Genomic DNA, 11,137 nt, shown 5'->3' with positions numbered 1-11,137 from the left:
GGCGCTACAACCTCTTTAGGTCTTGGCCTCAGATTTCTGAATCTGTTTCATGATCATTTTTAAATCTAATAGGCAAGAAGGTGATCAGCCTTGAGTGCCTGACACACGTCGTCGACTTTTTGGGTCTAAGACATATCGGTTTCCTCACGATGTTTTCCTTCACCGTTCGAGCGCGAATGTTAAATGCGCACATAGAAAGAAACTCCATTGATGCACAGCCGGGGATCGAATCTACGACCTCAGGTATGAGAGTCGCACGCTGAAGCCACTAGGCCAACACTGCTCTTAGACAGGTTAAATACCACGCGTAAATAATTAAATAAGTCTTAAGTTTGACATAAGTTATAGTTTATTGACAATAAATGCTACTATACAGTAGGTCCGTCTAGTCCAGTGTCAATTCGGCGTTGAATAGCTCTTTCTATTTACGTTTCACTATCGGCTCTCAAAGTGTTCTAGACTCTAGTGCGACTGACACGACAGCGTGAGATGAAAGTAAACATTCATTGCTTCTCACAAATCGGGTACTTACGCACTGCCATGTTAATTGGCATCTGTTGGAATAAATTTTGACAATATTTTTTAAGAATATCCGTTTGAAAGCGCAGATATAATTAATGATTTGGAATGAGAATTTGAATAAATTAAATTTTACGTTAGTAATAGATTAATTTTATGATTAATGGTTTGATGATTATTATAACAATATTTCACCGTCTTCAAAAGACTTAAAGCATTTCTTGTTGTATGACGTATCGCATAATTCATTGCAGGAGCCCAGCAACTTTGTCTTAATTCAGAGCATCGTTTTGTTCAATATATTTCAATACATATTATAATTAATATTGTAAGCATAATTAAATTAACACAATATGATTTGCAATTATCTAAAAAGGTTTTTTATTGCACTACATTTAGTACAATATTTTGACAGTGACATTTGGTCGCTAGTGTTGCCTGTGGCGCTATCTTTATAATACGAGTGTCAGTGAATAGAAGCTAGGTTGCAAGTGTGGTTATACCTTATTTAAAATCAAAGTTTCGTTGAAACAGTTTTCCGTAAACTCAAAGTACAGTATAAAATGTTTAAAATATCCGAACGGTAGTTTCTAAGATTAGATTATTTTTAAGACTATTACCGCGTACCATTGGCCGTCAGTTCCAGGAAATCGTGAAACTAAAATGCAGATGAAGAATTAGAAGCATGAAAAATCATTTTCGCAATCTGTGTAGCTGTGTCCGATAATCCTGATAATTTAAATACAATAATGCGTGGAACCAGTTATCTTGCAGTAGGCTAAAATACGTACAAACTACGGCAAAAAAATGTTTACCTACGAAGGCGCCTCAACATCAACCCACAATTATAAAAAATCTTACTTCTTTCTACTTTTAATTCATATTTCTTTGGTTAGTTTTAAGTTTATTGCATGTACGGCTATGTTTTTATTGTCACTATTCAAGAACGATTATAAAGTAATGTTAATCTTATCTTGTCTTTTTTGAGAAATTAAGTCTTTAAATCTAATTATTTTTCAAGTGTCACCAATAGTCTCTTCTATAAGCAAGTTATCTTACAATTTGCAGCTGTTACCAGGATGAGCTCACGACATGACGATGAGACACGCAATAAAATTAAGGTCATCCCGTGTATAAAGAAGAATTAATGAGACCGATTTCAACGGCCTATTCTTTGACGATTTATTACTCCCTCTTACAAGGCTAGAGAAAAATATTTTTGCTGCCATTTTAACTAAAGTAAGAAAGGAGAAGGTTTTTACACTATTTCCTTATATTATTACTATATGGTACTTTAGTTTAATTTCGATGTATTAAACCACTAACTTGGCTTATATATTAAAATGATGTAGTTTAGAGAGAAATGAAAGAACGTAATTTATTTTATTATTGACGCACGATTGCACTAGATTCAAACAGGACTATTTATTTTATTTTTACGTCAAACGATATTTGAAAATTTAATTTATCAACAGTGGCCTAATAATACGGGCTACAAAGCATGCGAAATGTTGATTTAATTAATTTTGATTGATGAAAATTCTGGGTTGGGTATCTAAAAAACCGGTCATAACTGTCGCGCGAGTATCGCAAATATTATGATGAAGCTTCGTCTCCAAGAGGAAGAAGAATGATAGTATAATTGTTTATCAATTTGCATAAGGTTTGCCAAAAAACTCACTGTCTACTAACTTTAAATGTGTCCATACTAAGAACGTTACTTTCTACGTGTTGCGATTTGTTACCAATGATTCCTGAGTTTCTTTGGACATTTAACACTCAGAGATCCAGAAAGTTCAGAAAAACTCATCGTGACTGACAGAGTATAGGGTCCCAGAACTCGAGGCCGATCCCCTACTCGCTGGACCGATCAAGTAAAGGCCCTTCAAGTCCACCATTAGCCAAGCGTGGAGCTTGCCGAAGACAGGGGAGAATAGAGGAAGTTGTACGGCGCCACCTTCAGAATGTATGACTCAAAAATAATATGTATATTTATTTTTTAATTCGCTAATGGTAGGTAAAGACAGTACTGCTTAATTGTGTGTAATGGTAATGAATACACTGTAATAAATGGGAATTTATATGATAAATGCTTGCCATATCCGAAATGAGATTACATACCTCCCTCGTTACGTTGCCTAACTTCCGTCGTATATCTTCGCAAACATCAAATTGCTTAGTCAATTTGTTTTGACTCTGCGATCACTTCACGACAGTAATGTGTTTTCATTAATTCCCATTTCTCACAAAGACCCGGTTTTTCAATAAATACGAGCGACATTTCTTAATTGCGTTAAGAGAGTTTTAGATCTTATTATAGATTAATAAGAATCTTTAATTGTGACCACACTTATACAATTTTTAGCATACGATAGTTAGCATTTTATTTGAACAAACAGAGAGAATAAATGAGAAAATAGCTAGTTGACCATCAGAGAGAGATGATAAGTACCTACTAGAATCATCGCATTGTAATAATAATCTAGTGGAGGTATAATCCACTTGTTTTGCTTTCAGATTGCATCCCTTTGATCATTTTTATTTTACAGACAAGTAGGCGCTCAGCCTTCTGTCTGACACATGATGTCATTTTTTAAAGATAAAGTCTCGTCTAATTTAACTAAACCAAGAACACGCGCGCTTCCGCGGTTTCTGCTAAAAGCACCCGAAATACCACATCAACCTCAACGGCCTTCGATCCATAACTGAGCGCTTGTTAAGGTGATTTCCGCAGCGCACCACCACTATGTGGAAGAAGCTGCCCACTGAAGTATTTCCAAATCAATTCTACTTAGAAAAAATAAACTTAGTTTCAAGAAAAAAAAGAAACAATTCTTAGAAGCCCGGCTACACACTGCCGAGCCCTGTGGCTTTTAGAGTGTCCATGAGCGTTGCTCACTTAACATCAGATGTGCTTCCACCCGTCTTTGTCCCCTGTAAAATACATTTAATAAAACTCACGTTCGAATATTTTTGAGTATAGAATGTTAACCCTTTCCTTTAGCTGCGATAATCTTCCATGTTGAGGAAACTGTTAAACTTCGTTACAACAAAGTTCTTTTTCCTTTGAATATGATGATCCTTTAAGCCTTCGCAAACTTAAAGAAACCCAACTCAAGTTTTCCTTAAGTATTTGGTTTCATACGATCTTCAGTTTCTTTAGTGTTGAATAACCTTTGTTTATATTTATTACCCATATTCACGTAAAAATACTATTTCGTTTTTATTATTTGTATTAGTCATGATAATGTGAAGTGTTTATAAAGTCATATGATTAGAAAGTTCAATTCTTTACTTTTTTCCTATCTTAGCTTAGATCCTGACATTCGTACTAATTATTAGACATATTATTTATGGTCGTTTTAAAGCTAATTTTGTATAAGAAAATTGCCACAATCTCACCTGTTTTTCCATTATAAACAGAAGCACGAATCTGACAGTCCACTCTACGGCGGATTGGAAGAAACAGACAGAATTATTACTTTCAATTAAATAAATACACTCCATTTCTGTACCGATACAAATTATATAGCTTATCATTATCTACAGTTTACTCTTGAATAAATAATTCTGGATGTTTAAATCTTATTATATTATTATCCCTGAAGGAACCGTTCCTTCGGTTGTTACTTATAGAAAAAAAGCCCGAGTTTAAACTTAACTTGGGTCGAACACGCTTAGCCGCAAAATTAAGTTAATAAACGCGACGGAAGATTAACTAACCAACTCAAACTTATACTACATTGAATTGTGTTTAAACGTTATATCAATTTCTAAGTCAACAAAGCTCGTTTAATCAAGCTTTAAAATAGTAATTCAAAAGTTTTCCAATGTTCTTGAAACCGTTTAAGTTTAATTATAGTTGTAAAAGTGTCTGTAGTTGAATCCTACTAACTATCGGACGCAATACAAAACCGCATCCAATTTACTGTTTACAAATTGAACCTAGAACTAACATTTCAGCTATAAGTAGTCGGCTTTTGGATGAGGCTTTGATATTTTTAAAATTAGTACCTGCCACCTGGATGACTGAGCTTTGTTCGGTATTTTTTTTTTTCATTTTTATAATTTGTTTTTTGGAAATTATATTTAAGTACGAATTACATACTAATAAAATTATGAAATGTATGTGTGTGTTAATGTATAATTCTTCGCTCTTACCGACAGAATAATAAAAAATATGAACTATTTATTTATAGAAAAAAATCATGAGTGTGTATAAAATGACATTTTCCAGAAATGATTAATACATATATTAATACACATATAAATGAAGTAACGTATTTAATGGGACGAAGAACAAATTTCTTGACAATACAAATTTAATTTTAAATACCATATTGTCGACATAAAAGTGGAAAAATTACCATACCACCATGCTGCTACAAGGCAGTGATCTTGATGAAGGCTTTTTATTTTGAATCCATAAAACAAGAATAAACTCATACAATATTGTTCGGAACTTGATGCTTTAGAATATGTAGATATGTTAATTATTTTTGAGAAATAATAATCAAACTCTCTACTTTACGAGTAAACTTTATGGGTAAACTACCCATTTAGTCAATTAATTTTCCGCTACTGGGTACACTACACTAGAATAATTGAAGGTCGTTTTAGGAAGTCCTCCAGAAAGTTTATTCCAGACAAGGGAAATAGCCTAGTGAACGAGAAAAAAGCGAACTATGAATAATATTACACACTTCGTTTTAGTAAATAATTTTTGTTTAACTGATTAATCCTTATAAAAAATAATAAAATAGGACATCCAATAATCCGTTTCCTTCGTATTGTCGTGTACTCTTCTTAATTGGGATGCGGCTTCAATCGAAACGGTCTGAAGTAATCATTTAAAATATTCAAAGGATTTTATTCGCATTCATTAAAAAAATCGAATTGAGAGATGAATATTCATTTATAATAAATTAATATGTTTCTAAAGTTATGTTACAATTATGTATGTGTAATTTTGTAAAAATAAACTGACATCTTCGTTTGTGTGAGAACGAGAATAAAGTCACTATGTAATTTATGTCAACAGCAAAATAGTAGCGAAACTGTTTCCAGAGATTATCTTATTTTAGATACACAAACATTACCCCTTTATATTCCTAGCAATTAATGATAATGTTTCTAACAACAGCCCTGCTACTCATTAGCTTCGAGTAACGACACCGATCTAAACTATTTTGTATACAATTTGGACACGACTTTAGGTAATACAACTATACTTTAAAATTGGCGGTCGCTATTGGGAGTTACAGAGTACCAAATAGACTTCAAAAAAATTCTAGTTTCACTCCGATTACTCATTTTGCTAGCGACTCTTTATTGTTCCCAGACCTCAAGAAGAACGAAAGCCTATTCTGAGGCGAAAGACAAATCGTACTATAAAAATTGTATCACCGCTATAATAATTGTATTACTCTCGATGGCGATATTATATGTATAATCAAATCACATTCTACCAGAAACGATTTTGCCTACGTTAGCCTACGAACTTTTTAGCTATCCTAATATTTATATTGTTAAAAAAATAAACAAAAATATTATTACTTACATAGTGGCATCTCTTACTGTCATAAGCCACTTATTGGTCATTTCCTTGATGTGACTCGTTTTAACCGTCTTCGATCTTGAAGCATATGTGTCCCATTTTAATTTTTTTACATTTACATTTATTCTATTTACGAAAAACTTTATAAACTGATTTTATTAAAATTTAACATTCTTTTCTTTCGTAACTTTTTAAAGATTCGTTTAACGTCTAGTCGCTTGAGACAAACTGCTACTTTTTTCGTATGTCTTTGAGTATTTTCATATTTGAAAAACGTAAGAAAGGCACTTTTTACATCCTATGTCGAGTTGCGTTGATAATTATGATTAAGATGCTAGCTGCGCTGTGATGTGCTGTGCCATGCTATACCATTGACTATCAAATAGTCTGCAGTATTGGCAAATCAAATTTCATGGAACCAGACAGCAATGCTCTGACATGTACTATTAGTATGACTATTGTTATTATCGGCAAACCCTTCTTCGTAATATCGCCATTTCGTTGACCATTACGAATCATATTATAAATATAATATTTATATACAAATAACCCAAGATTTACAGTATCTTAAAAGCAGCATAATTAAAATGTATTTCCAATACTAAAGTTTACTGAAATAGTTTTACCTACTGGATTTTCAGTGGGAAAGTAAAATGAGAAATTGGTTCAGCCGTTCCAATCACTTTTAGATAAAGATTTCCTTTTAAGAAAATTAAAAGAAAACTCATAGCGTTGAATTAAACGAAAGGTGAAATAAAATAACAACATTGCTTTAGAAAATTTTTCGAATTTCCTTTCGATCTTATTTAATGGTGTTTTAAATTAGAGCAGCATAGAGCGAGCTAGAACTGTCAAGAAAATCTCTCTAGCACTTTTTAAATCGCCAATTTATTGGTTTATAAGGAAATTAGAAGGAATTGTAACCTTTACACCATTCTTGATTGAATATTTGAGACAAAATAAAAATTTACTCCGACGGGACGATATCCGCCAAGATCCGAATATACATATAAGTAGACACTTACCAATGGTACCTACTCAGAAATATAAATAAGTAAGTTTTTTTTACAACAAGATTCACAAGAAAAATATTTAAAGCTGTTTTTAAGTCAACGGCGTTATTCGCCCAAATGGCATCATTTGGTGCAGATGTGGCCGCAATAAAGTTCCCATTCGTCAATGTCAATGTCAAACGATACTTTTTGTGACTTTTCGATGTCACTTTATTTTGACATAGTCTTTTACTAATGACGTATTGCGAGGTTATTGTCATAGATTACAATTAACTATAGTAAGCATTTTTAAACATGAATATAATTGACATTTAAAGAAAAACACTTTTTAACGGATTATAGTTATGTATTATTGTATTTAAACTTATAATTATTTGTACATAATTTAAAATTTAAACCGACGTTTCGCGTGCTTTACAGCGTGCGTGGTCACGGTGACTGAAGACAAAGGTGTTAAATGTCAAAAAGTATTACAGCTGCAGAAATTGTTGTGTTATCTGTATTTATTTCCCCGGAGTTGGTATCGACTAAAAGATGTAGGGTTTTTGCAGAAATTGCTCACGGTGTCCTCCATTTTCGCGGATTGTTTTAATTTGGATATTATTGGATCCCAGGTGTTTGATAACAAATAAATTTTAAATTATGTACAAATAATTATAAGTTTAAATACAATAATACATAACTATAATCCGTTAAAAAGTGTTTTTCTTTAAATGTGTAAAAGTTATGTTAATAAAAGACAATACTATATAATTGACAGATAAGTTTTTTTTTATAGAACAACAAGTAGTCACTTTGAATAGTACCTGCTGCCCGTGGATGCTGGGGCTCCTGTAGGTGCGTTTCCAACATGAAGAATCGGCGCGCTCTTTTCTTAGGCCCTAAGTAGTTTGGAAGTAGCTTTGCTCGTAGCTCGTTCAATTTTAAAAAAGGCACTTTTATGTTAACGCCTAGAAGCATGAGAGAGTAACAAATATTCGGTAGGTATATATTTAACAAATATAATTTAATCAATAATAAGACTGACCGCCGGTGTTAATTAGTTACATATGACGCCCTTTGAAGATCTATTGTCTCAGGATTTCAAACAATAATAGGAAAAATCAATAAACAAATATATTGCAAACATTATATTTTAAAGCAAAGTCAAAGGAATGTCGTTTTGTTTGAACTTCCTTGATGGTTGAAGTGACACTAAAATATAGTGTTTATGTATAGTTTTCATCTCTATATTTTCTCTAATGTTCAACATATTCTTTTCTAAACAAAACAATGTAAGATGTAAGTCCTTTATAGCTTTTTTATTATTTATCTTTGAACAACGACAAATTCCTCACTCTGTAGACTAAAGTATAGCCGTAGGGATCACATTGTTGTAAGAAGGTTCAAATTAAATTTTGATTATTTGATCTTTGTTTAACAAGCCTCAATAAAATGCCCTTTACAATATTGAAGGCGCCTAATTAAATTTAGCCTAAGTTGATTGACGATATTAATCTTTTCAGAGTTCAAATATCGAATTTTTATTATGGCTTTTTAAAACCGGTTTATTGTAACTTATAATTCAAGGGTATCAAAGAATTCTTTATTATCTCTGTAAATAATAAATTAGTCCAAAAAATTTACTAAGTTTATTAGTTACTTTGTGTGTGTATTTTAATAAAGTCCGAACACTGTGTAAATTGTGTATTAGGTTTTATATATTATATAATTAACGCTGAAAGCGAAACTAATTTTATGTGTGTATTTCGTGATAAAATATATATAATATTTTGTAATTCGAAGATTAATTTACTAATATGATCTAGGTCATGCGTTTGTCTTTACGTAAAAATCAACGTTTTAATGGATAAATTTTATTTGTTCAAATTTATAATATTTTAAAGTCTTAGAATGAATGTAATTCAACTACTAACTATAGTTTTGAATGTATTAAATACTCGATTCTCACCGAAATCTATAAATTGTTTGTTTTTATTGGAACTTGATGTATTTGCTGTAATTATGGTAAATGAAAACACTCTTTTCGAATCATTGTTTGCAATAAACGTCAGATAACGTTCGTTCAATTCAGGAATTAATTAATATTGAAGCAACATACAATCATTAAACTGATCTCCCGAAATTCGCCCGATTTTATCACGATGTCCGGACAATTTGTATTTACTGACAAAACAATGACAACATTAATTTTTGTAAAATTTAAATTTTTTAATTTAAAAATCTGTTATTCCCTAATGGCGTAAACAAATTTCTGCGTCTGTTTCATTGATATTTTTTCTCCATACCAAAAAAAAACAAACGTCAAACCGAAAGCCCGTTTTGTTTGATTGTCATAGTCAACCGCTCTAGTACTAGCAATTCAACACAATATACATAATAACCATAGATAATAGTGAATTCTGGTTAGAATTGTTAATTATTCCAATTTCGACTATTAAATCTTACCTTATACCTTACGATTGACAAATATTTTTTAATACAGTTGCTCAAAAAGTGGCATATTGCAGGGAGGTATAGCGTTCGGAAAGTGGCCTTGAGTGGTATTACACACTCGTGCTTTTTCTTTGCCATTCCCGCACTCGTGCGTTTTCTTTGCCAACTGTCAAAACAATGTGTATTAAAAAGAAAAAACCAACCACGAAGGTTTTATTCAAAAGATTCATTGAAGTTTTTATGATATATGATTTCTAAATATTATAATAATTGGATTCAATAAGTTCGGTTAGGTTTCTTTTCATTTCATATCAATTAAAAAAATATTAAAAAGAATTTTATAATATATGCAAATACGTATTTTTAAAAAGTTTACTAATAATTGGATTCAATAAGTTAGGTTAGGTTTATTTTATTTCATATCAATAAAAAAAATATTAAAAAGAAAAAACTAACCATGAAGTTTTTACTAAAAAAAATCACAGAAGTTTTTATGATTCATGCAAATATTTTAAAAAGAAGCTACTATTTGTTTCAATATCAGATTTAATGATTGGACTCAATGAGTTATATTTCGTTTTCTTTCAATAAAAATAGTCTACTGAAGAATTGGCTGTATGGGCAAAGTTCCCTTTGCCTACGCAGAATGGGTGAAGAAAAGAAAAAACAAGCTTTGCTCATATTCTTTGCGGTTGGCGCCATTTTCCAAAAATGTTCTATCGAGTTGAGTTATTTGTTGCACAAAATGAGTAATTTCGACGATATTTTATTTGAATGAATACCACTCGAACGCAGTATAATTGCATAAAATGCTTCGGAGAACAATTTACCGGAAACATATAAGTCGCTACATATCTACGTGCAACGAATTTATTCCGTAGAGAGAAGAGAAAAAAAGCAAATAGTTTAATTAAATTGCTTAATTTTTTCGCAACTGTATTAAAAATAGTCGTTCAGTACACGTGCGGTACCGTCGTTGCAACTTGTTCCGACTGTCAACCCTCACCTTCGGCTGCGCCTCGGCTCGGGTAGACATTCGTCGGAACTCGTTGCAATGACGGGCTTTCCGCACTTGTAATGAAATATACTATTCTCTTATTAACCGAAGGACACATCTTTACAACTACTTACATGAGATGTATGGAAATACACATACACCTATATAATTGTGTAATTAATATTTATAAGACCATGAAGGTCGTTCAAAAATTGCCGTAGCGGACGGTATTTCACGTCCACGTGGCGGGGTATTGGTAAAGTTTTCAACTAGCAATAATCGCACCTCGGATAAACCTCATTGGTTACGATATTGCCTCTGCGCAAAGTTATCATACGATGACATTTGACAGAGACTTAAGCCTCTTTATCGGGAAAACGTCATCGCGTAGTAAAAGACGTACAGCACCATCTCTGGAGCAGTTTTTAAACTATATTCAGTGCCGTGGGAAAAACAATATTCTGAAAATAGTTTTTAATATAGATTAAATTTATATTCGTTGTATTCATGTGCGAATGTTATATGAATTTTTATATATGCACATGTGAGCTTTTCCGCACACAGCTTCAACCAACCAACTTATTATTATATTATTTGTATAACTACTTTGAACGA

At 32.1% G+C, this 11,137-nt stretch overlaps 1 non-coding gene across 1 annotated transcript; it reads right to left on the bottom strand.

Annotated features, from left to right (window-relative positions):
- Window positions 1-10,713: 10,713 nt before the first annotated feature.
- On the bottom strand, window positions 10,714-10,852 carry LOC123689570. Its single transcript, XR_006750523.1, has one exon. It is a non-coding gene; the product is annotated as a U4 spliceosomal RNA (small nuclear RNA).
- Between the last annotated feature and the right edge of the window lie 285 nt (window positions 10,853-11,137).

The sequence above is a fragment of the Pieris rapae genome, chromosome 11, assembly GCF_905147795.1.
Source record: "Pieris rapae chromosome 11, ilPieRapa1.1, whole genome shotgun sequence".
Lineage (NCBI taxonomy): Eukaryota > Metazoa > Arthropoda > Insecta > Lepidoptera > Pieridae > Pieris > Pieris rapae.
The sequence above is the reverse complement of the archived record's forward strand: the minus strand, read 5'-3'. Positions and strand labels throughout refer to the sequence as shown.